Source organism: Pongo pygmaeus, chromosome 1, assembly GCF_028885625.2.
Source record: "Pongo pygmaeus isolate AG05252 chromosome 1, NHGRI_mPonPyg2-v2.0_pri, whole genome shotgun sequence".
NCBI lineage: Eukaryota > Metazoa > Chordata > Mammalia > Primates > Hominidae > Pongo > Pongo pygmaeus.
Window position 1 is genome coordinate 34,816,036 of NC_072373.2, and position 26,174 is coordinate 34,842,209.

Here is a 26,174-nt window from a genome sequence, read left to right on the forward strand (position 1 = left end):
TGAATTCATGTTAACATTACCTTATGTACATGGAAAAAAATTATTCCCATTAGTCAATATTAATCTGCATATAGCTTGTAATAGATTAAATTCTACTGTTTATAAGGAGTTTGTGGGAAAACTGGACAGAAACATTATCTCCCTAATTGGAGAAATTTTAACAAAAAGATTACATTGATTTTGTAGAACATATGGAGCTGCCTTAACAGATGGGTGGGAGTAGGTGGTTCCCTGCATGCATAAGGACCCTGCAAATTCATCTTTCTGCTTCTTGTCAGAAGATAGAATAATAAGATCCATGCACACACTAAGTGTTTTTAAGTAAGGTCCATGTAGATATGATACTTCGTTTCTATTTAGGTTTTTATGCTTGCTGAGTTTTATTTTCTCCTTTTCTTTCCTGGACAAGTCTACTGTGATTTACTAACCAGCAATTTTAATGGAACAATTCTAGCTGAAACAGATGCTTAAAAAAACTGAATTAATAGGATTGACCAGTTATTTTTATGCCCAACACAAAGGTTATCTGTCTAAAGACTCAGGTCTCCTGACTTCAAATCCAGATCATAAACCATGGGGTGTGTTTGAAGAGTTGTGCCTAAATTTAGCAAAATGTAAAAAATCAAAATCAGTAGTGGCATTCACAATTTAAGGGAGCCCTTGGTTATATATGGCTACTTGTTTTTAGTGAAGATTTCTTCTAACTAATCCAAAACAAATTCGTTTCGTAAGTTCAAAATTTTTATATTGTGCTTTCTCCAAAGTGAGACACCTTTGAACTTACTCTGACAAGTTCAAATCCCAAATTTGACACAAACAAAAATGTCACTTTTTCTCCATATTGTTAACAGTTTGAGATACATATATATATGTATCTATATATAGATAGAACTAAAAAAAAAAAACTTGTCTCACCCAAATATGTGGAATGACTCACAGTCAGCATTTTATAGTAGCTAAGGTTTAACTTCAGATTTTTCTTGCACCAAAATATATTTACATATATAAATATATAATTCATAATACATTATTTACATATAATGTATTATATATACATATATGTACTTTTGTCTGCATCAGTAAAACTTTTGTCTGCAGACATAAAACTTTTGTCTGCATCAGTATAAAGTGATTACCTTCAGGGAATGTTAAGACAGAAATGGGATATCAAAACAGACAACCCATCTTTTAATTATGTACTTCAACATTGTTTGAGATGAAAACATATTATTTGCTTTGGGAGGCCGATGCAGGTGGATCACTTGAGCCCAGGATTTCGAGACTAGCCTGGGCAACATGGCAGAGACCCCATCTCTACTAAAAATACAAAAAAATGGTCCCAGCTACTCAGGAGGCTGAGGTGGGAGGATGGAGGATGGACGCTTGAGCCGTGGGGGCAGGAGGGTAGCAGAGATTGCAGGGAACCAAGATTGCAGCACTGCACTCCAGCCTGGGTGACAGAACAAGACCTCGTCTCAAAAAAGAAAAAAAAAAAGAGAGAGAGAGAAAGAAAATATATTATTTTGTAATATATATTTCTCTTAAAAACTTTTAGGTTTTTAACTTTATTATTATTTCATACTTATCCAAAATTAAACATAATACATAATAGTATAATGAACCCCCACATAGCCATCACCCAGCTTCATCAGTCATCAACTCATTGCCCAATCTTTCTTTACCTATATACCCCTTTCCCACGTCTGTGTTATTTGGAAACAAAACCCAGATGCCAGAACATTTCAACCATAAGTATTTCAATAATACTCTAAAAGAGAAGGATTCTTTAATGTTACATAAACTCAATGCCAGCTATCACATCTAAAATATTTTACAATAATTCCTTAATATCTATCTAGCCAGTGTGCAAATTTCTTCATAAAGAGCATAAATGGCTTTCTTGTTTTAGAGTTTATTTGAATTACGATACAAGTAAGGTCACATGAGATAGATAGTTGATATGTCTTTTAAGTCCTTTTTAATCTACAGAGTCCTCCTATTTGTTCCCCCTTTTTTTGAAATGTATTTGTTAAAAAAAATTTCCTGGCCGGGCGTGGTGGCTCACGCCTGTAATCCCAGCACTTTGGGAGGCTGAGGCAGGCGGATCACGAGGTCAGGAGTTCGAGACCAGCCTGGCCACCATGGTGAAATCCCATCTCTACTAAAAATACAAAATTTAGCTGGGTGTGGTGGCACACACCTGTAATCCCAGCTACTTGGGAGTCTGAGGCAGAAGAATTACTTGAACCTGGGAGGCGGAGGTTTCAGTGAGCCGAGATCGTGCCATTGCACTCCAGCCTGGGCAACAGTGAGACTCCGTCTCAAAAAAAAAAAATAATTTTGCTATTGTTTTCCGCAGGCTAGATTCCTCTGATTGTGTCTCTGAGTCTGTTTGAACATATTCCTCTGTTCACGTATTTTTTGTAAATTGGTAGCTGAATCTATTCTACAGATTTGATAGACTGAGGCTATCTTTCTCAGAACAAAATGGTGATAGTCTAATGTCTGATCATCTCTGTTTTTGTCATGTTAAGCAACCACTGATACTCATGCCTGGATCCATTACTGTACCAAAAGCCACAAAATAGTGGTATTTTAATTTTATCATCCTTTTTCATTTATTATCTAGAATATTTCCATAATGGAAAACCCATTCTCATCTATGACTAATCAGTGGTATCAGTTTTTAGAAAAAAAGATGAATGATTTATTTCTAGCCATTAATCGATTTTCAAAATAATAACTTGGTTTCATTGGTGACTAATTACTTTTTTTTTTCTTGCACCATCGTGAACTTAGGGATTTAAACACAGTTGAAGTGTTTCAACTAATTGCCATTATTTTCCTGTTGATGGTAAAATTGGCCCTTCTTTAGCCACGAAAGTGTATTTCAAGGTAGTTTCTGAGTCATTTGGTCCTTCGGTTATGTATAACTTTTGTGCTATTTTGTTTTTGAGACAGGATCTTGCTCTGTTGCTCAGGCTGGAGTACAGGGCTGTGATCACGGGTCATCACTGCAACTTCAGTCTCCTGGGCTGAAGCAATACGCCCTTCTGTAGCTGGGAGTACAGACACATGCACCATGTCCGATTTTTTTAACTTTTTGTATACATGGGATCTCACTTTGTTGCCCAGGCTGGTCTTGAACTCCTAGGTTCAAGCAGTCCTCCCTCCTTGGCCTTCCAAAATGCTGGAATTATAGGTGTGAGCCACCACACCCAGCCTCTATTCAGGTTTTTAGCCCTTTTTAAAATCAGGTTGTTAGATTTTTGCAACTGAGTTGTAAGAGTTCCTTACATATTTTGGGAATTAACCCCTTATTAGATATACAGTTTGCAAATATTTTCTCCAATTTTGTAGGTTACCTTTTCACTCTGTTGATTATTTTGCTGTACAGAAGCTTTTCAGTTTGTTGTAGTCTCACTTGTCTGTTTTTGCTTTTGTTACCTGTGCTTTTGGGATCATATGCACAAAATCATTGCCAAGGCCAGTATCATGAAGTTTTCCCCTATGTTTTCTTCTAGAACTTTTACAGTTTTACGACTTACATTTCAGTATTTAGTGTGTTTTGAGTTGATTTTTGCATATGGTGTAAGATATGGGTCCAGTTTCATTCTTTTGCATGGGGATATCCAGTTTTCCCAACACAATCTGTTGAAGAAACTGTCCTTTCCTCATTATGTATTCTTGGCAACCTTGTTGAAGAACAATTGACCATATATGTGTGGATTTTTTTCTGGGACCTCTGTTTTATTTCATAGGCCTATATGTCTGTCTTTATGCCAGTAGCATACTGTTTTAAATACTATGGCTTTGCAATATATTTTGAAACCTTGATACCAAAGCCAGACAAGGACGTCACAAGAAAAGAAAATTACAGGCCAATATTCCTTTTGAGTATAAATATAAAAATCCTCAACAAAATGCTAGCAAAAAAACAAATTCAACAGCCCAGTAAAAGGACCATACACCATGACCAAGTGGGATTTATCCCTCGGATGCAGGGACAGTTCAACATATGAAATTCACTAATGTGATATACCACATTAACACAGTGAAGGATAAAAATCACACCAAAACCCATGTTCTTTTGCAAGTTTTCTTGTATATTTTTCACCCTGAGACCAAGAGTTTGCCATTTCTCCAAGGAGCCCAGGTTTCCTTTAGTAGGAAATATTTGGAATAAAATAAAATTTTTAGCTGAATGGATAATTTGACCTGATCATCTTTAAAGTCTCAGAAAACCCTGAGTGTAGTGCTGGGGTTAAAAGCACAAGGTTTAGAGTCAAATAGGTTAGAGTTTGAGTCCCAGCTCTGTCATTGACCAGCTTGGTGATCTTGGAAAACTTACAAGGCTTCTGGTTTGGGACAAGACAGAAAAGCAGCATGGGCTGGGCGCGGTGGCTCACGCCTGTAATCCCAGCACTTTGGGAGGCCGAGGGGAGCATATCACGAGGTCAGGAGATGAAGACGATCCTGGCCAACATGGTGAAACCCCATCTCTACTAAAAATACAAAAATTAGCTGGGCCTGATAGCGCATGCCTGTAGTCCCAGCTACTCAGGAGGCTGAGGCAGAAGAATTGCTTGAACCCGGGAGGCGGAGGTTGCAGTGAGCCAAGATCGCGCCACCGCACTCCTGCCTGATAACAGAGCGAGATTCCATCTGAAAAAAAAAAAGGGAAGAAAAGACAAGCAGCACAGCAGCACAGACTGAGAGTTGTCTCCTGGAGGAGATGCTGCAGGAAGATAGAGGAGATGCTGCAGGAAGATAGAGGAGATGATGGATCTTCAGGCTGTGCTCAGCAACAAACCGCAGAAATCCTTGGGGTGGATAGAAGTTGATTTGGTCCACTGGTTAGCAGATGAAGAGGGTCTGAGGTCACAAATAGGGAATGGGTTTGGGAAAAATTTTGTTTTAGTTTTGCCGTTTCCTCATCCTCTAGGCAGATTCCCTGTGCCACCCTCAACTTGGTACTGCAGAGGCAGGACATTAGCAGTACAGGCTAGTGGCAGCACGATAGCTGCAAGGCAGTGCCATAACTTAGTGTGCTTATGAGCAGATGGCAATGCATGTAGTTGGTTTGACCAGCCCCTGATAATTAACCCCCTCACCACCGCACACACACATACATCCCTGCTCTCACTACCCTGTGGGCATCCACTTATGATAGAGTGGCTGTGTCCAATAAAAGATTATTCAGAGGTTGCTTGGAGACCAGTTGAGCACAATGCTATGCCCCTCACATAATCACACACAACAACATAGACACTAATTCACCTGGAGAAGCACACGCTTGGCCAGACTTGTGCCCCATGTCCATGGAACAAGGATGAGCTCAGAGGGAAAATTCTGAGAACTGCAAGTTTGAGAAACAACAAACCAATGAAACAGCTTAAGCCAGAGAAGGTAGAACTAGTGGAAAACAGAAAAAGAATTTCAAACAAAAATAATAACAATAATCTGTCATACATTTAGAAATATCTGGAAGAAAATAATTTCTAGCATAAAGAAAAGAAATATTTGGCTGGGTGCAGTGACTCATGCCTGTAATCCCGCCCAGCACTTTGGGAGGCCAAGGCGAGTGGATCACTTGAGGCCAGGAGTTCGAGACCAGCCTGGCCAACATGGTGAAAACTTGTTTCTATCAAAAAATATATATAAAAAAAAAAATTAGCTGGCTGTGATGGCAGGTGTCTGTCGTCCCAGCTACTAAGGAGGCTGAGGCAGGAGAATTGCTTCAACACGGGAGGCAGAGGTTGCAGTGAGCTGAGATTGTGCCACTGCACTCCAGCCTGGGTGACACAGCAAGATTGTCTCAAAAAAAGAAAGAAAGAAAGAAAGATTGATTTAAGGTGATGGATATTTCAATTTAACTGATTTGATCTTTACAAATTATATGAATGTATTAAATTATCACAAGTGCCATGAAAATATGTACATTTATTATGTATCAATTAAAAATAACATTTAAGAAAAGAATAAATATGCTTGAAAAGTTGAGAGAAGATACTAGCAACATGAAGTGAGAATAGTTCAGTAAAAGAATTAGAAATATTGAGAATGAATCCTGCAGTTACTGAATAAAGAATTTGATGGATTGCTTCAATATTGAAGGTATCTAATAAAGACATGATCTGGAAGATTAGGTCAAGGAGTTACCCTGGGATGCATTAGGAAAGGATAGGGATAGAGAATGGGAAAAAAAAAAAAAGAGAAAATGAGGAAATTTGATAATCAGGTGTCCAAGTCTATTAGAAATACCGGAAGAAAAAACAAAATGGCGGGAAGCAAATTGTTCAAGTAATTAATGACAGAGAACTTCCTCATGTCACACAGCTAGTAAACTGCAAAGCAAGGAGGTCAGGCTAGGCAATCTAGCTTGAGTATACTGTATATGATTAACTGCGATTTACTGCCTTAGCTGCACACTACCTCAGAAGCCGGGCTGCAGGGGGAGAAGTTAGTTAGGAATAGGGAATAAAGGAGGAAGAATTATAAAATAAACAGAAGAGAGGCAGTGCTTGAAGTGAGGAAGAGAATGTGTTAGGAATGAGGATAAAGTGTGGGTGTCTCAACTCTATGCGACGAGATCCTAAATAAACAAACAAATATCAAAATCCTGAAAATATGGAAAACCACAATCTAAAAATAGCAACAAAAAGAGACAAGTTACTTCATCTCTTTAATCCTTAGTTTCCTTATCTATAAACGGAAGCGATTGTAACACCTATCTCCTAGGGTTGTTATAAAGATTAAATAACAGAATAGATGTAGAATTTGGAGCACAGGAAAATAACTGGCAGTTATTTTTATGTGAGAAGAGACTCTAATAAAAATAATAAAAATTTTATTTTTTCATTTAATAAATATTTGTTGGGTTGGGTGCGGTGGCACGTACTGCAATCCCAGCATTTTGGGGGTCCGAGCCAAGTGGATCACTTGAGCTCAGGAGTTTGAGACCAGCCTGGCCAATATGGTGAAACCCAGTCTCTACTAAAAATACGAAAATTAGCCAGGCGTGGTGGTGCACACCTGTAATCCCAGCTACTTGGGAGGCTGAGGCAGGAGAATTGCTAGAAGCTGGGAAGCAGAGGCTGCAGTGAGCCAAGATTGCACCACTGCACTCCAGCCTGGGCAACAGAGCAAGACTCCATTTCAAAAAAAAAAAAAGTCAGTTCCTCTTTCACCATTTGAAAATTTTTGTCTTGCACGTCACATGAAATCAGAGGTGTCCATCATGGAGTGAAGTCCAGTGTTTGCTTTCATATGTTAATCTGCTTTTTCTGGCTTCTAAGATTTATTATTTTAGAAGACACATCTGCCTCACAGTTGAGGCAGAAGACATCTTAAAACTGAGTTTCCCAGACAATTTGCCTTTTCTCTACTGGCCACAGGAAGTATCTTTCAATCCTCAGTGGTCATTCCAAACCAGTCCTCTAATTGCCCTTGTCCAGGTCTGTGGGAGTTACTCAGACATGTTTGAAGTACCAGAGTCAGTCACACTCTGAGTCACCCCCTCATTCTAGGGGAGGCAGCCAGGAAGCAGCCGGTCTTGGGGGAGGTTTTGATTTAGCGCTGTTGGATTCTCTTACACAACCCTGCCCATACCCCGTGGGTAACCCTATCTCACCCCTTCAGGCTGGGGTGGCCATGTTCTTTAGAAAGGCATCCCAAACACAACTCGATCCTTCCTCCCCCAGTGAAGGTTGTTCCTTGTCACTAATCACAGCAGAAGATTCCTTTCAGGTCCCATACCTCTCAGAGAGGTGTTCTGGTCACAGCTGCTGATATCGGAAACAAATGCATCCCTGTTCTTATTTGACTTTCCAGACACCTCTGAATTTGTAACCAGTCTGGAAGCCTATCCAGGTTTCATCTTCATGAATCTGGTTTGCATTATTATTTATTGACAGCTTTATCTAGGTGTTTAAAGTACATTAAAAAAATAACATTAAATCTCATAGTCCACGCATAAAATTTTTTTAAAAAGCCCAGAACTAGGGATATAAAAGACGAATGAATTGCCACCTATTTAGGGCTTTATTTAAATTTGGCATCTAGGACTACTATAAAGAGAAGAGTCAGTGGCCCATAAGACTTAAATCTGGCCGGGTGTGGTGGCTCATGCCTGTAATCCCAGCACTTTGGGAGGCCAAGGCCGGTGGATCACGAGGTCAGGAGATGGAGACCATCCTGGCTAACACGGTGAAACCCCATCTCTACTAAAAATACAAAAAATTAGCCTGGTGTGGTGGCAGGTGCCTGTAGTCCCAGCTACTCGAGAGGCTGAGGCGGGAGAATTGCTTGAACCCCAGAGGCAGAAGTTGCAGTGAGCCGAGATCGCACCACTGCACTCTGGCCTGGTGACAGAGTGAGACTCTGTCTCAAAAGAAAAAAAAAAAAGACTTAAATTCGGCTCTCTCAGGCTTTTCCTTCAAATAAGATACAGTTTCAGAAAGTCAGTGCAGCTACAAATATTACCAGAGACAGTGTCAGCAAGAGGGCTACATCTGGACTGGCCCCTTTGATCTAAACATCATCATTATGAGAAGGGAAAGACTCCCAGCTTCAAATAATTTTCTTCCAAGTTTGGTGGGAAAGGACTAAAAAAAATGTACATATTGCAGGCGGGGTATCTGCTGACTACTTAAGTCAGAAATGTCCTGGCTGACTTGACTTCTTACAACATCATCACTTTATCTCCTATGAACAATGATTTCACCTGACATCTATTCTCACTATCATGCCACAAAATGGCAGCAAGTAGATATTTTGGAGAGTACTAAATGGGGCTAATTACAGATATCATTTACCTGCTTCAACTCAGTGAAGGTGTTCATGGCTCCTTGGCCAGTCACAGTGAATTCTATAGCTGTGTACCTTCCTAGGAGTTGGCCCAGGTAGAGAGATAAACAGCACGAAGAACAGTTTAGCTCCGTTCATGAATGAGAAATTAATAACTAACTATGCTTAGAGATTAGGGTATTTCTGACTTTTGGAGATTGATGTCACGAACAAAAACTATTCCACACTCTGAGAAAGTCAAGAAAATGTGACTTCAGGCCAGCCAGGGGCAGCCTCCTGTGTGCTAGAAGGACCCTTCACCTAACCTGCCGCTTCTTGGACTCCACGTGGCTAATAGGTGAGGACATTAACTCATAGGAATCTTGGAAACTAACAAAATAAATAGTACCTAGGTATCAAAGTCCTTCGAAAGGACTTGTTCTCTGATCTTACAGTAGCAGCTTCCATTCCCCTTTGTAATGGCTGCACTCAGAAGAACGTGAAAAAAGGATTTAAAACAACTGGAGACATGTACCCTAGACATGTCTTTTCCCATTAGCCCAATTTGATATCAGCGAAGTACCAGTTGTCCCCTGGTAAACTTTGGTGATGGAGAATTTTAAACACACACACTATCCTGCTAATGCTTTTATTTTCTGTTTTCACCATATACTTTCTGCTACCTCCTAATGCTATTCCTGACATACAGCAGTGCTGAATAATCTGTACAGCAACAAGGTGGAATAGAAAGAACACAAACTGGAATGAGAAAGGTCCAGGTTTGAATCTTGGCTCTATCATGTACTTAGGTACTGCATGGCCTGGTACACATATAAATACAGGGCACTTGAAGTCTCAAGTTTATTTCCATGTTAAAGCAAACACACACACACACACCCCCCGCAACCACTTACCTCGGTGTATTAGTCTGACTGAGCTGCAATAACAAAACAGTAACAAAATACCACAGGCTATGTAGCTTACACAACAGAAATTAATTTTCTCACAGTTCTGGAGGCTGAAAGTCCAAGATTAGGTGCTGTCAGGGTTGGTTTCTGATGAGATCTCTCTCCTTGGCTTGCAGGCTTCTCATCGTGTCCTCACATGTGTAGAGAGGAGGAGCTCTGGTGTTTCCTCCTCCTCCAAATTTATATGTATTACACACACACACACACACACACACACACACAATATGATTCCATCTATATGAAGTTTAATAACCAGCAAAACAAATCTATGGTGGTAGAAGGGTGATACTGACTAAAAAGTCACACAAGGGAATTTCCTGAGGAGATGGACGTTTTCTATATCTTGACCTGGGTGGTGGCCCCATGCATGTATACATATGAAAATGTCTTCAAGCTGCATCTACACTTAAGAGTTGTGCTTTTTATTGAATGTGAATTGTGTCTTCGTAAAACACTGTCTAAAAATACTACACTCCTCCCAACTCCCACCATAACCCATCTCTACCCTAGACCCAGGGCATAAGATACAAAAGCAGAGGATTCAGAGAGGTTGTATATTTGAAAAAGCTTCCCACTTCTCTCCATTACTCCAAGTTGCCAAACATCCTTTTAGGAATTGGAATTAAGCTGGAATATATACATACATGTATATATAAAACTTAAAAATTTGTAAAAGGCCCCTAGAGATCATCAGAGTTTTCTTAACAAAGCAGGCTTACTTTCCAGTTGGCTTTGATTTGGGGAACTTGTTCTGCTTTCAATGGCTTCAGCATCTTTGAAGGTGTAAAATGAATGCATTAATGAGAGGAACACATTGGGGCTGGGAGGAATCGTGGAAGCCCACGGGATTCTTCTTTGTATTTGTAGTTTGAATTGGGCTTATAAGAAGTTGATAATTGCTTTGAGAAATGTAATATTGATAAGTTCTTACAATTGCAAAGCTTTAAAGCAAACATGTAGTGATGTGTTCAGGACCTATTCCATGAGTCAAATTCCTTTTCACCCTGATGTGTTATAAGGAGACTTGAGTGTGACATAGATTTAGGAAATGGGTTTCTTTTTTCTTCTTTGAAAGAAGCTTGAGACTAGCTTTTATATATTTATCCTGAGAATGAAAGGTTTTTGTCACTTCAAGCTGTACTTTCTATTTAGAAAATATTCTTTTTTTTTTTTTTTTGAGATGGAGTGTCGCATTGTAGCCCAGGCTGGAGTGTAGTGGTGTGATCTTGGCTCACTGCAAGCTCCACCTCCCAGGTTCACGCCATTCTCCTGCCTCAGCCTCCCGAGTAGATGGGACTGCAGGTGCCCACCACCACGCCTGGCTCATTTTTGTATTTTTAGTAGAGACGGGGTTTCACCGTGGTCTCGATCTCCTGACCTTGTGATCCACCCGCCTCGGCCTCCCAAAGTGCTGGGATTATAGGTGTGAGCCACCACCGCGCCCGGCCTTAGAAAATATTCTTATTTGTATTGCCTTTCTGTGATCTATTCTAAAGAAAAAGAAATATGGCTGGTCAGATACACTTTATAGGCTTTTATGTTAATAACGCATATTTTTTTCTTTTTCAAGAGAGGATCTCACTCTGTCACCCAGGCTGGAGTGCAGTGGTGTGATCTCAGCTTACTGCAGCCTCGGTCTCCCGGGTTCATGCAATCCTCCCACCTCAGCCTCTCTAGTAGCTGGGACTACAAGCCTCGAGCTACCATGCCTGACTAATTTTTGCATTTTGTGTAGAGTTGGGGTTTCGCCATGTTGCCCAGACTGTCTTTCTGTAAGTAAAATTATCTGAATTTTTAAAATGCGTCCACAGGGTTAGTGCTAAATCTTAGCTTTTAAGTAAAGCTTTTAAGTAAAGTCATTGAACACTCAGCCACATTCATTGGAGTCTCAACATTGATTTTCATCTGAAGGCGGTGTGAAAACAGTCCTGTCCCCAGACACTGGCTTTATCCACTGGCTTTATTGCTTAGCTTCCTCCATAGGCATGCCATCTATCTGGAGAAGTGTACTTTGACGCAAGTTTAGCCCTGGGAAAGACCTCAGAGATGAACTATTCCAACCAAGCTCTGCCCTCTTTGCCACACTCCACTTAGAAAATAAATTCAGGCCTAGAGGTGAAGTGGCTTGATCAGGGTCCCAAGGCTGGTCAGAGGCAGAACTGGAACCCTTGTGTCTGCCCAAGAAGGACAACAAGTCCTCTGCTTCTTCTTTTATGCCACAACAGCCTCAGGGTGCTGTGCTCAGTTTGGTAGCACAGTGATGTTAGAGCAACACAATATATTTCCTAGTGTCTTTTCACTAGAAAAGACACCAAGCAAGAGGCCTCCCATCTCCCAGGAAAGAGCAAAAGCCAGAGTTTTACACTGAGAGCCTGAAGGCATTTTCTTATCTTTAATCCTAATCCTGTTTGGGTCCAATTTCAAAGAGATGAAGAGCATGCTCTTTAGGCCTGACAGACTAGGGCCCTGATCATATCTTCCTAGTTGTATGACCCTCAGTGAGACAGGTAATTTCTTCATGCCTCACTTTCCTCATCTAGGAATGGAGGAGTGCTTTCCACACTTTCTGGAACACAGTCAGGCACTGCCTAACGTTTTCTTTGGAAACCCAGCACGTCTGTACAGCTATTTCCTTTACAATGTGAGAAAGTTGATTTCCCTTCAACCTTTTCTTCCCATCACTTTTGCATTGCACTCGGCGTTTTCTCTAATTCTTTACAGTTCTAGAGATTGGCAGATGCTCGAAGAAAATCAGAGTCACTACGGATTTATTTATTTTATTTTATTTTTTTGAGATGGAGTCTGGCCCTGTAGCCCAGGCTGGAGTGCAGTGGCGCGATCTCGGCTCACTGCAACCTCCGCCTCCCAGGTTCAAGCAATTATCCTGCCTCAGCCCCCGAGTAGCTGGGATTACAGGCGCACGCCGCCACGCCCGAAAAATTTTTTGAATTTTAGTGGAGACGGGGTTTCACCGTGTTGCCCGGGTATCGAACTTCTGAGCTCAGCCATTCCGCCCGCCTTGGCTTCCCAAAGTGCTGGGATTACAGGTGTTAGCCACCGCGCTTTTTGGTTTCCAGTTCTCTTCCCCAAGAGGCCAGGAATTTTTGCATGAGTTGCCGGACACTGAAGTGATTTGGGACAATGCATTATGTGACAACGACTTCAAGGTCCCTTTTCAACAAAGGACTGGAATCTTACCGAGATAAATCCCAAGACATGTTTGTAGCAACGCAAAGGACCACAGAAATCTAGACAAATTCTTTAATTTTGCAGCAACAGAAACCTAGGATCTCAGGGGCTGGGATACTCCTCAGTTATCCAATCGGGCAGGGCCTAAAACCCAGGTTCAGTCGCCTGGCTCCGAGCTTTTTCCATCATACCAGCTGCGTCTCATTAACTCCACCTCCGAAAGTGCTAAGGAAGTTCCCTCCCAGTGCCTACCCAGGCAGGGTGGGGCGATTCTGTGGCATGGAACAAACCGGGAAAACGACATTTTCCAACTCTCATCACACAGGCTGCTTTTTATCATTCCTACGGGGCAGGAGGGGGCAGGGAGAGAAGGCTAAGACACCGGGTCCAGTACCCAGAGGTTCTAGGGAGAGATCTCTGAGATTGCCTACTTGGTGAGGCCACCTTACTTTCTCCTGGTCTGTTTTCCCTTGTGGAGTGGCTGCATGAAACGTCCTGCTTGGAGGGTTCCCCAATATAAGGTGGACTATCCTGAATGTAGGTCGGGGTGGGCAAGTTCCTGCCGCCGCCCCGTCTCTGCGGTCCTCGGAAGTCTAGGTGGGCTCTTCCTTTCCTTGCCTCTTTCTCCCCAGCGGCTGGAGCAGCCCAGGGTTGGGGTGGCTGCGGTCGCCTTGCCCTCTCCACTTCCACGTCTCTTACTCCAGGGAGTTTCATCCTGTCCTCCGTCCTCAGCCCCCACCTTTTAAAACATTTTCCGAAACTACCCCGTTAAAAGTGTGCGACTTCTCCGGGCCTGCAGAAGGAGCTCCTGCTGCCCGGCATTCCTCGGATTCCAGCGCTGTGACGTCCCCAAGGACGGCGCGCCTCCAGCTCGGGAGCTCGGGAGCTGGGGCTCCACGTTTCAGCGCGCGCCCGCGGCGCCCCCGGCGCGCGCCCTCCCGGGCCGCATTCCTCCCCGCCCCCGGCCGCGCGCCCCGCGCTCCCTCCGCCTCCCGGCCCCCAGCGCCGCCGAGCCCGGCTCTTGGGTGGGGGAGCCGTGGCCGCCGGCGCCTGCTCCGTCCCCTCCCACTCGCACGGCCCCTTCCTCCCTCCTCTCCCGGCCGCTCGCATTTCCTGCCGCTCTGGCTCTCCCGGCCCCTCAAAGTTCTTTCCAACTTTTTCTCCGCGGAGTGAGCGCAGCGGGCGCAGACTCGGGGGCAGGTTGCTGTGCTCCTCCGGGCTCAGCCGCCTGCTCTCCTGGTTCAGGTCCTCGGGGAGCCCTAGACAGACATCAAGTGGCCACTGGCGCTCCTTCCCCTCCCAGCTGAGCCATCCTCCCCGGCCTCCTCGGGCGGGACAGCCCCGTGCTTAGGTTTTTCTCCTTTTCTCCCCTGGTGCGCCTCTGCTCCGACTCTCGCGCCGGGATCGCGGCGGAAACCTCCCTCCCCTTGCGCCTCCTGCGGCTCCTTCCCTTCGCCCCTCCTCCGCCAGTCACTGGAATCAATTCCGTGGGGAATCGGGGCTCCGCCGCCGCGGAGGACAGCCTTTCCGCGCGGGACTCCGGGGCGCCACGGGGGCCATGTAAGCAGGTAAGCCCCGTCCAAGCCGGGAGTCGGGCCCGAGGTTGGAGGCCGCCTCGGCGCTCCGGGCGCCCTGCAGATGACTTGGGTAGACGCTGGCAACGCCAACTTGCGATTGGCGGCCCGGGACGCCTGGCAGGGCAGCCGGGGGCGCCGGGTGGCGGGGCCGCAGGGGTGTTATCTCGCGGTGGGAGCTGCCCGCGGTGAGGCGCAAAGCTTGTGCCGGGAGCCAGCTGGAAGGTGAGCGCCGTCTGGGGAGTTTGTGGTTAAACCCACACCCTGGTCCCTTCTCTCCATTCCCTTCAGCGTTTTGGGAACGAGAGAGGGCCTCGGAAGGGCAACTGGAGATACCTAGACCTTGGGGGCTAGAGGATGAAAGACGAACGACGTCGCGGTCGCTGCAGCGGTAGAGGGGATGCGGCTGCCCGACGCCCCCAATCACCCCCCACCACCACCGGGAAGGAATCTTGAGGGGAGCGGAGTTTTCCTGCCTTCTCACTAGGCCCCAGTGGTGCCACCAAACTCCTGGGCGTCGAGTCTCCTACTTGGGTGGTCGGGCTGGCTCGTAGAAAAAAGCTGTGGCCAAACAATTTCAGATCAGGTCTCCTCCACCTCAAACTTTCAAAGTTGTAGGTATTAACAGCCTCTCCTTCCCCACGTGACCCCCAGATCTCAGGTTTGAATACTTGTAAATGGGGTTTGCACCTTTTCGTTTGGAGAGAGCAGTGAGGTAACGCTGCCCCTACCTCATTTTCCCTCTTACTTCCTTCGGTTCCTGTTCTCCAAGCTTCTCATCCCCACCTACAATTTCAGAGATTGTGGGGTTTCTGCTTAAGTCGAGGGACTGGCTGTCGCAGGTTCTTTGTGAAAGTGAGGAATCTCTAAACTGCAGGTGCGGGCAGTTACAGAGTTTCCACCGATGTGTTAACTTCTTGAAATGGATTAGTTTAGTCATTCATCCAACAAACCCAGCTTCTACTCTGCTGGGAACAGAGGATAGAAAGATGCTAAATGAGATCACAGGGCAGGAGTCTGCAGCCTAGTGGAGGAAACTTGAAGGCCGGTGAAGAATGATAATGTGTGGAAGAGGGGTTCTGTGAGAATCTGAGGCGAGCTTGGTCCTGGTGAGGCGTGCACTGCTCTTAGAGGATGGAGGTTATGCTCATCTGGAGGGTGTATTCCAGGCAGAGGAAACAGCTAGTGCAGAGTGAACACAAGAAGGATAGAAAGTTTCCCTAGCCATCTGGGGGCCCGAGGGGCATTTATGGCCATGTTGGTGCAGTGTTGCTGGGATAGCATTCTCTCTACCCCCAATATCAGAAATTAATCTAGAAGCACGTTAGCCACTTATGGGAACCACAAGTAGCTTACAGAGGAGCCAAGGCCTCCCTCTTTGGATACACCTCCATGCCTGCTGCTGTTTTACCACAAGCGGCTGTTGTATGATCATCTAAATTTTGATTGGCCCATGCTCGGTTTCATTAAAATGGTATTGATTCTTCTTCTTTTTTGTCCCCCACATTCAAGCAATGATTCCTTTTTTAAAAAGGCTGTTTGACAGCCGTAGGTGTGGTAATACCGCAGCATTACGGACCTTGTATTATAAAGTTACCTAATTTTTTGGTGATGGGGTTGAAGCTTATGCCGTAGAAATGACAGCCTTAATGAGTGGGAGCTGAATGGCATGATGCCCTTTTTGCCCAGTCTGAATGGGTGGCCATGAGGTGCAAAATTAGTTCATCTGTATGTCACTAAGTTTGTTATACTTTTCTCTGCTTTTAAGTCATTACTATTGCTTTAGCACAGTTGTGCTAAAGTCGTTCTTTTCTCTGAAACTTTATGAAAATAGAAAACACTATCTTGCACATTTTTGTAGCCTAATGGCCCAGGATTCAGCAAATCCTGCCTAGAAAAGTTTCTTACAATGCAGTAGCATTCTGTACGTGGTTTGCCTTTCAAGGGTGTCTCTTCACTGGACTGCAGTGGTGTCGTAGTATTGTTCATAGTGGCTGAGTCCTGGCTGAGGTGGCAGACATCCAGCTTTTGGTGACCTCAGGCCAGTACATCAGAGTGGGAAGAACACACTGACTTCCTACAACTTTGGGTGTTTATCCAAGCCCCTCTACCAGCATCTTTTCTTATCTCAAGAACAGCCCCTTCACGGAAGTTTTCCTGAAGGTGTAGGGACCTGCATGAGAGAAATGGCTGAAGAGAAGCCCATTCCCACTAATCCCAGGCATTTGCCCAGTTTCCGTCATTGGCTTAAACATGTAATTATTATTAACACTTGAGTTATTCAGGTTTGTGCATACTGTGTCATGCTTGTAGCTGTAATAGAAAGGACAGTTAGACTTTTAATAGGAAAGCACCATAAGGAATTCAGAGAAAAATCAGAATTTTTAGAATAATTCTTACTTGCCCTGAACGGATGGGCTAAGTGTCAAGAACTATGAGGATTTTTTATTTTCCAGTGCCTTCCTTCCTTATTAGAGGTTTAAGTTTGCTCCGGGGAAGCAAACATCAACCCTTTGATTGCATATTATAGCCCTCCTGGGTTCCATATTCTTGTCATTTTTGAACAAGGATTTCATCAAATTCTTGCGTTTGAGCTTCATTACTTGGTCACCAAATGCTGTGTTTTTAAAAAATTCATTTTAAGCCTCAGAACAGTGCTGTGAGCTTTGTTAGAGATAAGGCATGAAAAAGAGATAAGATGAAATACTTAATTAGCCATTTAAGGAATGAGGGAAAACAAACACGAAAGCTTTGGTAGGGAGGAGGTTCAAGTTGATGTTAAAATACGCTTTTGGATCTCCCCTTACGGATTTAAATTGATTTAATTTACGCTTCCTCTGTATATATCGCATGGAGGGCTTATTGAGTGGTCCAAGGGGTATGTGTGGCAAGTTGTGTAGCTTTTCCTGGCTGTCAGTGTGCTGGAGCAGGCGGTCCAGGTTTGGGAGTTTGAAATATAGCTAGGTTGGAATTCTAGCTCTGTCATTTTTTAGCTGTGTGATGTTGGATGAACGTCATAGCCCTTCTGAGCCTCAGTTTCTTCATCTGCAAAATGGATCTGCTAACATTTGGCCTGTCGGGGTATGTATGGAGAATTCAGTGTCATGCTGTATAACAGTACCTCACACAGAATAGGTCAAGGATGGCTATTTATATGTTCAAGGACTTGTATGTGGCCATGAATGTGCTCTTTGTGTGTTATTTTTTTCAGCAGCCTGAATTCACATGTGTGCCAACATACACATAAAGCTTTATTTTTGACTTTTTTTTTTTTTTTTTCAGCCTATTGGCTCAAAACGAACATGTTTTCTGGCAGCTGCCATGTGGCTCCTCCTACAAGAGGAAATTGAGAGGTGGGGGACCAGGCAGTAGAGAAGTTTGAGGAGGGAAAGCCACTGAGAGATTAGAAGAGCAGAGAACAAGATCCTTTTCCTTGTATACTTCTTACTGTAATGACAGTCCAGTGTTTTATATAAGGATCCTTGTATTTCTAATGTTGAAATCTAGTTAATTAAAGAATGTTAGGATAACTCTGTCTGCCTTTAACAAGAGTACAAAAGCTAGCTGCTGTATCTTTGCAGCCTTGATTTCCCTTTTTGAAGCCCAAATATAAAGAGTAAACTGCAACACCTCTACTGTAATGCCAGCCACTGGTTATTTGAACTTTAATGTTGTCTTTCATCTGAGAAGCCTAGAGTATTTGACAAACATTAAATCATTGATCTTCATATCAACCTCAAAGCGGGAGGGAATGTTAGAAGAAATGAACAATGTTAGAACAATGTTAGAAGAAAGGGCAGGTATGCAGCGTGTGTTCTTGAAACAGGGTGGCAAAGAATTGGTTAAATCTTTTCTGCAGGATTGCGTGCAGGCCTGGAGATCATATGAAGGTATCCTACCCCTTTGGGGAATTGGGGAGAGAGCCCAGGAAAAGGCAGGCCTGACCTGGATTTTTGCAACAGGAGGGGAGAGGAAATGTATCTTGCCCAGACCAGCAGTGCCTTTGCCATATATTGCATGCATGCTGATTATGAAAATAAATAATCTTATAATTATTTATAATTCTGAATTAAAGGATATGATGCAATGCTTGTGGACGAAGGACACAAAGTAGCTGTGTAAAAGGTAATAGTGATTAAGTGCCTTTTTGTGTGATAAGGGTAGTTCTGGCTCTAAGTTGGGTTATAAATGACATATTAACATTGTTTTACTTTCCTTTCCTTTGTCCTGTTGGTCCTGTGTTTCTTGACTTTTCTTCCCCCTCAAGCTTTTGTTTGATTTTCTTCAGGATCCTTGCAATTGGAAAAAACATTTCATAGCCATTCTTAGATCAACCTTACATGTAAAATTTGATATGTGGTTGATTTAGCTTAGTTTCCTTAGGGGCTAAATTAGGCCCAGGTCAAGAGTTTCATCCTGAGCCTGGTCAATTAGTTTGACCCAGAGGACTACTGCATATCCAGAGAGCCGTAACCCTAGCTGGCCATCCCATAAATGCTTTACGTTGGTCAATAGGGAGGAGTCTGGTGAGAAAACGAGAAAGGGATCCTTTGATGATGTAGCATCATCTCTAAGTAGAAAAATATCCTCTTCACATTTAGATTCTTTGAGATTTTAGTGCTGAACTGTATTCCTAAGTTAGGAAGCCATACCATGTGGGCCACTGACTTGATCTACTTTGCCTTATAAGTTTTGCGTTCACAGGGAAAATTACTTACAGTTGAAAATTAGCCAAAGTTCCTAATGCATATTTTCGTATGAAATGTGTACTTTACTTCTACTTAATTTCCTTGTGTCCTTGAAAATTCATCTCTGGGGGTTAATTTGTTCACACTACATTCCTCAAGTAATTGGGGCATTAGCCAAGGCAGTAGATTGTCAACCTCCAGTGAGCATCACCTGCAGGGCTTGTTAAACAAAGGTTGCCGTTCCCCATGCCTACCTTGGTTTCTGGATTCAGCACGTTTAAGGTAGGCCTGAGAATTTCCATTTCCAAAGAGCTCCTGGGTGATGCTCTTGGTCCTGACCAACTGCATTTTGAGAAGCACTGAGCCAAGAAGTCTTGCTTGGTTCACCCACCCCTGTTCCTCAGGCTTGGTATGGTGGTCACTTTTTCACTGCACCAGTTTGAATGATTCCATTCCTGGTTGCTTTAGAGCTGCAGAGAGGCTCGGTTAATGGCCTTGTATTCCTAGCCAGGTTCATGTAAAGCACTAATTAGATGTTTCCATGTTACTGGATCTCCTTGGCTATCATCTCTAGTCCAGACCTCTCTGCTTGCTACCAAACAGTTGGGTTTATCTGGTGCTTAGATCCATCTGAGTGTCTGCTATACATGCCAAATCCTACCTGTCCCAACTTGAACTCCCCGGTTTCTTGTCACAAAATGTGCTGCTTCCAAATTACCTATCTCAGTGACATTGCTATCTATTGAGTTAGCTGCTCAAGCCAGGCATTTGGCGTTTTCTTCAACTTGTCATTCTTAGCACCCTCAATCCCTTTCTCAAACCCCAGTAACAAATCCCATCAGTCATTAGGTCCCTTCGAGTTTGAGTCTGTAAAAGTATTTTCCATTTGCTCCTTTCCCTCCATCCTTACTGGCCTCTTGAGATTGTTCCAAGAGCATTGCTGTGGTTTGAATGTCCCCTCCAAAACTCATGGTAAAATTTGATTGCCATTGTAAACAGTGTTAAAAGGTGGGACCTTTAAGAGGTGATTAGGAGGAGCCTTCATGAAGGGATTAATGTCAGATTTGTTATCTCAAGAGTAGATTGTGATAAAGGGAGTCTGGCCCCTGGTGCCTTTCTCCATGTTCTGTGCTTGCCTCTGCCTTCCAGCTTTGCACCATAGGATGACCCTGGCCAAATACCAGCACCATGCTTTTGGACTTTTCCAGCCTCCAGAACTGTGAGCCAAATAAACTTCTGCTCTTTATAAATTACCTAATCTGCGATATTCTATTATAGCAGCAGAAAATTATTTTTACTCTTTTAGCGCTGCAAAAAGGGTTTTTGATCACAAATTTTTGAAGATTTTACTTTTTTGAGTACTATTTAAAGTCTTTCACTTGTTTTTCCCCTTATGATATGGATTCCTGACTATCTTGTCATACCCATCTGCTGCTCTTTCTCTCTATCTGTGCTAGTGCCCCTAACACTTAGTGGTGTTTAATTCTCTTCTCCTTTGTTACATTCAGACCCAGAGTGGTCTTACCCCTTCCTGCCTGCTTAACCTCTTTGTGGTCAACTAAGGCTCTACCTTCACTCTGCTCCTCCCCACTGAATCCTTCCTTTCCTTTCTTTTCTCTCTCTCACCTCCCCTTCCCTCCTCTTTTTTCTCTCTCATCTCCCCTTCCCTCCTCTTTTTTCTCTCTCACCTCCTCTTCCCTCCTCTTTTTTCTCTCTCTCTGTCTCTCTTTCACTTTCTTCCGTTCCTTTCTTTTTTTTCTTTCTCTTTTTGAGATGGAGTCTTGCTCTGTCTCCCAGGCTGGAGTGCAGCAGTGCTATCTCGGCTCACTGCAACCTCCACCTCCCAGGTTCAAGCGATTCTCCTACCTCAGCCTCCTGAGTAGCTGGGATTACAGGCACACAGCCACCACATCTGGCTAATTTTTTTTTATTTTTAGTAGAGATGGAGTTTTGCCGTGTTGGCCGGGCTGGTCTCGAACTCCTGACCTCAGGTGATCCTCCCACCTTGGCCTCCCAAAGGGTTGGGATTACAGGCATGAGCCACTGAGCCCAGCCTTTCTTTTCTTGCTCTTTCTTTTTCTTCTTTTCCTTCTTTCTTTGACAGAGTTTTGCCTTGTCACCAAGGCTGGAGTGCAGTGGGGTGATCATGGCTCACTGTAACTTGACCTTCTGGATTTAAGTGATCCTCCTACCTCAGCCTCTCAAGTAGCTGGGACCACAGGTGCCAGCCACCTTGCCTGGCTAATTTTTAAAAAATTTTTGTACAGACGGCGTCTCCCTATGTTCAAACCCAGGCTGGTCCTGAACTCCTGGGCTCAAGCGATCCTCCTACTTCGGCCTCCCAAAGTATTGGGATTCCAGGCGTGGGCCCCTGTGCCCAGCCCATTCCTTTCTTTATAGTCCCATAGCACTTTGAAATTACCAACATTAGTAAGTTTACTGTATTATGCTTGTTTACCTTCCCATCTCCTCTACTAAGTTACAAGCCTCTCTGGTAGGGATCTTATTCAGTTCATCTTATGTGGAGGTTGGGTAGCCATAGCCGTGATGATGATCATGTTGCCATTTTGCAGATAATGAATTGGAGTTGATTATTTTTAAAAAGTGTGGCCAGGCGCAGTGGCTCACACCTGTAATCCCAGGATTTTGGGAGGCTGAGGCAAACGGATCATGAGGTCAAGAGATCGAGACCATCCTGGCCAACACAGTAATAACCCCCGTCTCTACTAAAAATACAAAAATTAGCTGGGCGTGGTGGCATGTGCCTGTAGTCCCAGCTACTCAGGAGAATCACTTGAACCCAGGAGGCGGAGGTTGCAGTGAGCCAAGATGGCACCACTGCACACCAGCCTGGGAGACAGAGCGAGACTCCATCTAAAAAAAAAAAAAGTGTTATAGAATCAGTGAATGAATGCATTTCTGAAATGCTGACCTGAGGGATAAGAGCTCAGCCTAGTTTGTAATTTATTATTTATTCTTTGATAAATAATTACTATGCTCTGGGAAAATTACATCTTGTTCATGACTATATGTAATTTTTAAAAATTAAACAGATATCAGTATGTATTATACATATCTTATTATCTTTGTTCATTTGAGGAGACAAATTCCATTTTTAAGCTATTTTCTGAAGTTACTCATACTATGGTTCTTAATATTGTTTTGCTATACTTGGATACTTAAAAAACACGGTAATTTTTCCTCTCATTTTTAAGTCTAGGAAATGTTGATCATGGGAGAATAAATATCACTGAAGGGTTAGGAAGGAGGAACATCTCAGGGTTAAGATCGAAACCTTTCAGTTTTGGATTTACTGATTAGAATATGCTTAATTTCCTTCCTATGCATTATTGTCTTTTGTATCATATAGAAAAGGAAAAAGGCAGAATCCCCCATTATTCAAACTCAAAGTTACTAGTTTTTACAGTGAGAGAAAGATGGAGAGACCCTATGACATCATGTCAAGGCAGATTTGCCAGCCCACTCATATCCAAGACAGCCTGTTCTACTTATAGAACTATAATAAGCAGCAGTGATATCATCGATATTTCCCCCCCAAATCACAAGCTTGGCTCTCACCGTTATTTTAGCTCCTAAGTCAAAGGGATTAAGGCAGATTTCATGGCCATGAAAGTGAATTTGTCATGAATTACGTATATACTTCAGCTTGATGCTTAAGGTTCTCCACAAATGATTCCCAGGCGGGCGTCTGATTTCTTCAGATTTATGTCCCACTATTCCTCAGGGTTATGCCAAACTGCAGGTGTTTCCTGAACGGGCCCAGTCATTTTCTACCTAATGTTGTGCTGTTTCCTTGCCTAAAAATCCTAACACTCATCATTGCCTATCAAAACCATCCGTCCGAGCCCTCCTTCAATACCACTTTCTCTGGGCAGCCTTCCCTAATCTCTCTCTGGGTCAGGCCCTCTTGCCATTCTGGCCTTGACATTGACCTCACTGTGCTCTGTGTCCTGGTTAACCTGCCTCACCCCCTCACTGGCCTGTCAGCTGCCTGGGAACTGCCACTGCTTTACTCCCCCATGTCCCTGCCTGTAACTGTCCATGCAGGTCTGCCTGCCCCTTGCCCAAGAGTGCCCTGTGAGGCTGAGGCTGCCCCTCCTGCATCACTATGACAGACACCTGTTGTGGCACCAGTTTGTGTAAGCTGTCCGCTCTCTTGGTGCAGGCACCAGTCTACCTTCTATGCTAGAGTCTTTTCTAAGATATGTCTGATATTTTCACTCTCCTGCTTAAAATCTTTCTTGCGACCATATATTGTTTACACACACACACACACGTGCACACACATTTTCTTTTTACTTTTACTATATATATATAACATACATGCATACATATGTGTGTGTACATATAACATACATGCATATATGTGTGTGTATGTAGTAAAGGTATAAGGAAATACCAGAAGAATAAACACAAAATACAGGATATGGTGAGCAAGGGTGGAGGTGAGGACAGACATGTGATACTGTTTTGTTTCCTAAGCTGAGTGATGGAAACGTGTGTTTATTACATTCTCCCTTCTAAAATATTTCATTTTAAAAACTGCTTATGATTAAAGTACACACTCTCTAGCAGAGCACTCAAGGCTCTGCATAGCTCTTTTTTTAAAATGTAAACAGAAAGTCTCATTTATTTTTGTCTGAAGCACACAGGAGCTCACTCAGCACAATACAATAAGCGAATCATACAAATATTGAGAAAAAATGTTCCCATGAATACATATGTATATATTCTTAAGAGCAGCAATCAGGAGTTTAACAACAATGTAAAGTGGTTTCCTCTAAATAATGCTTTCTGATGGGCTTTTGGATAGGAAATGGACAGGTAAATCACCATCATGTAACAGTTGAGCTAAGAATAACATCTGTTACCCAAGTCACTGGAACCCTGTGGCCTGTGAAAGCCCTCTTGGAGTTTACATTTAATTCCATCATTGGCCTGGTTGACTTCCACATTTCACTAAATTTGGACAAGATCAAGAAACTAACCCCTCAACTCTCAATCTCTCACATTCAGGGATGTGGGAGGGAAGAGCAGGTGAGATCAGCTGTGAACACAGTCAGGGCTCTGCATAGCTCTTGATCGCACCTAACTTCCTAGCTTTGTCTGGCCTCTCCCCTAAATATCTCTTGGCTCCCTGTGAACCTTCTCCAAACATTTCTCAGGGTTGAAACCTTGTTGCTTTGATTTATGCTGTTACTGTTACTTCCTGCCCCCACTGCGATTTTTTTTTTTACATCTGATCACATAATAATCTCTTTCTGATTCTTTAATGTTTATATGATTTTTATGTCCTTTTTGGAGGTTTTATCTGATGTTCCCTTTTTATTGTTAGGGATAACAATATCCCTAATAATAGTTATATTATCATTGTCATCTTCTCTGCCTTCCTACAGTACTGTACTGTTTGCTTATTTTCACACCTTTGGAGACATATTTTGTAATTTATTTATCCTTAGGTTTATGGCATCTGATGCAGAGTACATGTTCAATAAATGTTTAGGGAATTGATGAGTAATAGATGTAAGAGAAATGTTTTTAATTGAAGTAATTTTTTTAAGAGTGTGTCCAAAAAAACTTCAAAACAAATTGAAAGGAATATTTCTTGGGTTCAATATCTGAAATTTTGTTTGTAAATCTAATGGATTTACACATGGATTTCCTAGCTCAAACCCATGATTTGTATTAGATACTCTTCGTCTGCTTTTCCCATTTGCTTTATGGTGGTGGATTTTTTAAAAAAATAAATAAATAGCTGTTTGTGCTCCTTGTCTTCTCTTTTCCCCCATCACCATGGAGTAGCTTCATGGTTTCTGTAGTAGTATCTGTGGACGTGTGTGAGTCCCAGTTGGGAAGTAGCTCTAGGCTGCAAAGTGGTACCACTTGTACAGAGTGCTTTCTGCCATCAGCGCTGCTTGCTCTGGGGTGGAGAAGTGACACCTCCATTTAGAGGAGAAGCTGCAGAGTTTATTTTTGTGGCAGATGTGTCCCACTGAAGAGCTGTAATAACCATAATAAAGGAGGATTATGCCATATTAGGTTTATGAAGGGTGTTTCTAGGGTCAGTGGTGACAGCTCAAGCCAGCAATTAGGTTTCATTTAAGACTCCAGGAGGCAATTAGCATTCCCTTCTGCCCAGGAAATACTGTGATCTATTAGGCCTATTCTTTTGCATTATACATTTTGTAAAATGTGCTTTAAATGATGAAGGTACACCTTTTTTGACACATAAGCAAGTCTTCAATTTATCATTTGAAAAATGGGGCTGACTTTTAGACTCCCTGTGTGTTTAAATCCGTGGGTTATAATGACTAACATCCTGGGTGGATTGTGCTTTTTAAATCAGTACATTTTTAAAAGATCATATACATTATTTTATTCAAAGGTAAGGAATTTCTTATGGAATATTATATAATTATGTGATTTATGAGGGGAAAAATGGGACTGATGTGAAACAAATTAAAACTCCAAAATAATGAAATGACATCTACCAGTCTTAATTATATTCTTTAGAAAATTATTGTTTTACTTAAGAAGTGTCTAAAAATAAAGGCTGGGGAGGATGATTTGTGCAGTGCTTCTGCTGAGCAGCTGTTTGGTTGTTCCTAAAATGAGGCATGTTTTCTGAGTGCCAGGTTAGTGTGTACTTTGTGCCCCTTCATCTTTGTGAATGTGTTTAGGAATTTTAGCTTTGCCCGTGAATATGCACTAACATTTAGTCGTTATTCAAACTGGTTTCCTACCTCTGCCCCTCTTCCCTCCTCCCTCTTCTTTATTCCCTTTCTCACTCCTCCCTCCTCCTCCTTCTTCCCTTCCTTCCTTTGGAATAAATTAGCTCAAATAATAGTAAATGATTCCTTTGGAATAAATTAGTTTGGAGGATTCTGATAGATTAATTACTATATATGTATTCAACATTAATATCTTTTTGGCTTTGATAGAAGAGA

General features: G+C 42.9%; 1 protein-coding gene across 2 annotated transcripts in view; it reads left to right on the forward strand.

Moving 5' to 3' along the window:
• The first annotated feature begins 13,200 nt into the window (after positions 1-13,200).
• Positions 13,201-26,174, forward strand: part of PTPN14 (protein tyrosine phosphatase non-receptor type 14) — a 206,031-nt gene continuing 193,057 nt past the window's right edge. Inside the window, exon 1 of one of the 2 annotated variants that reach the window (XM_063672223.1) lies at positions 13,201-13,378. The gene's annotated coding sequence lies outside the window, so the exon portion shown is untranslated. Of the gene's footprint in view, positions 13,379-13,823; positions 14,513-26,174 lie in introns of those variants that run through there. The other variant, XM_054452233.2, reaches the window with a different exon arrangement.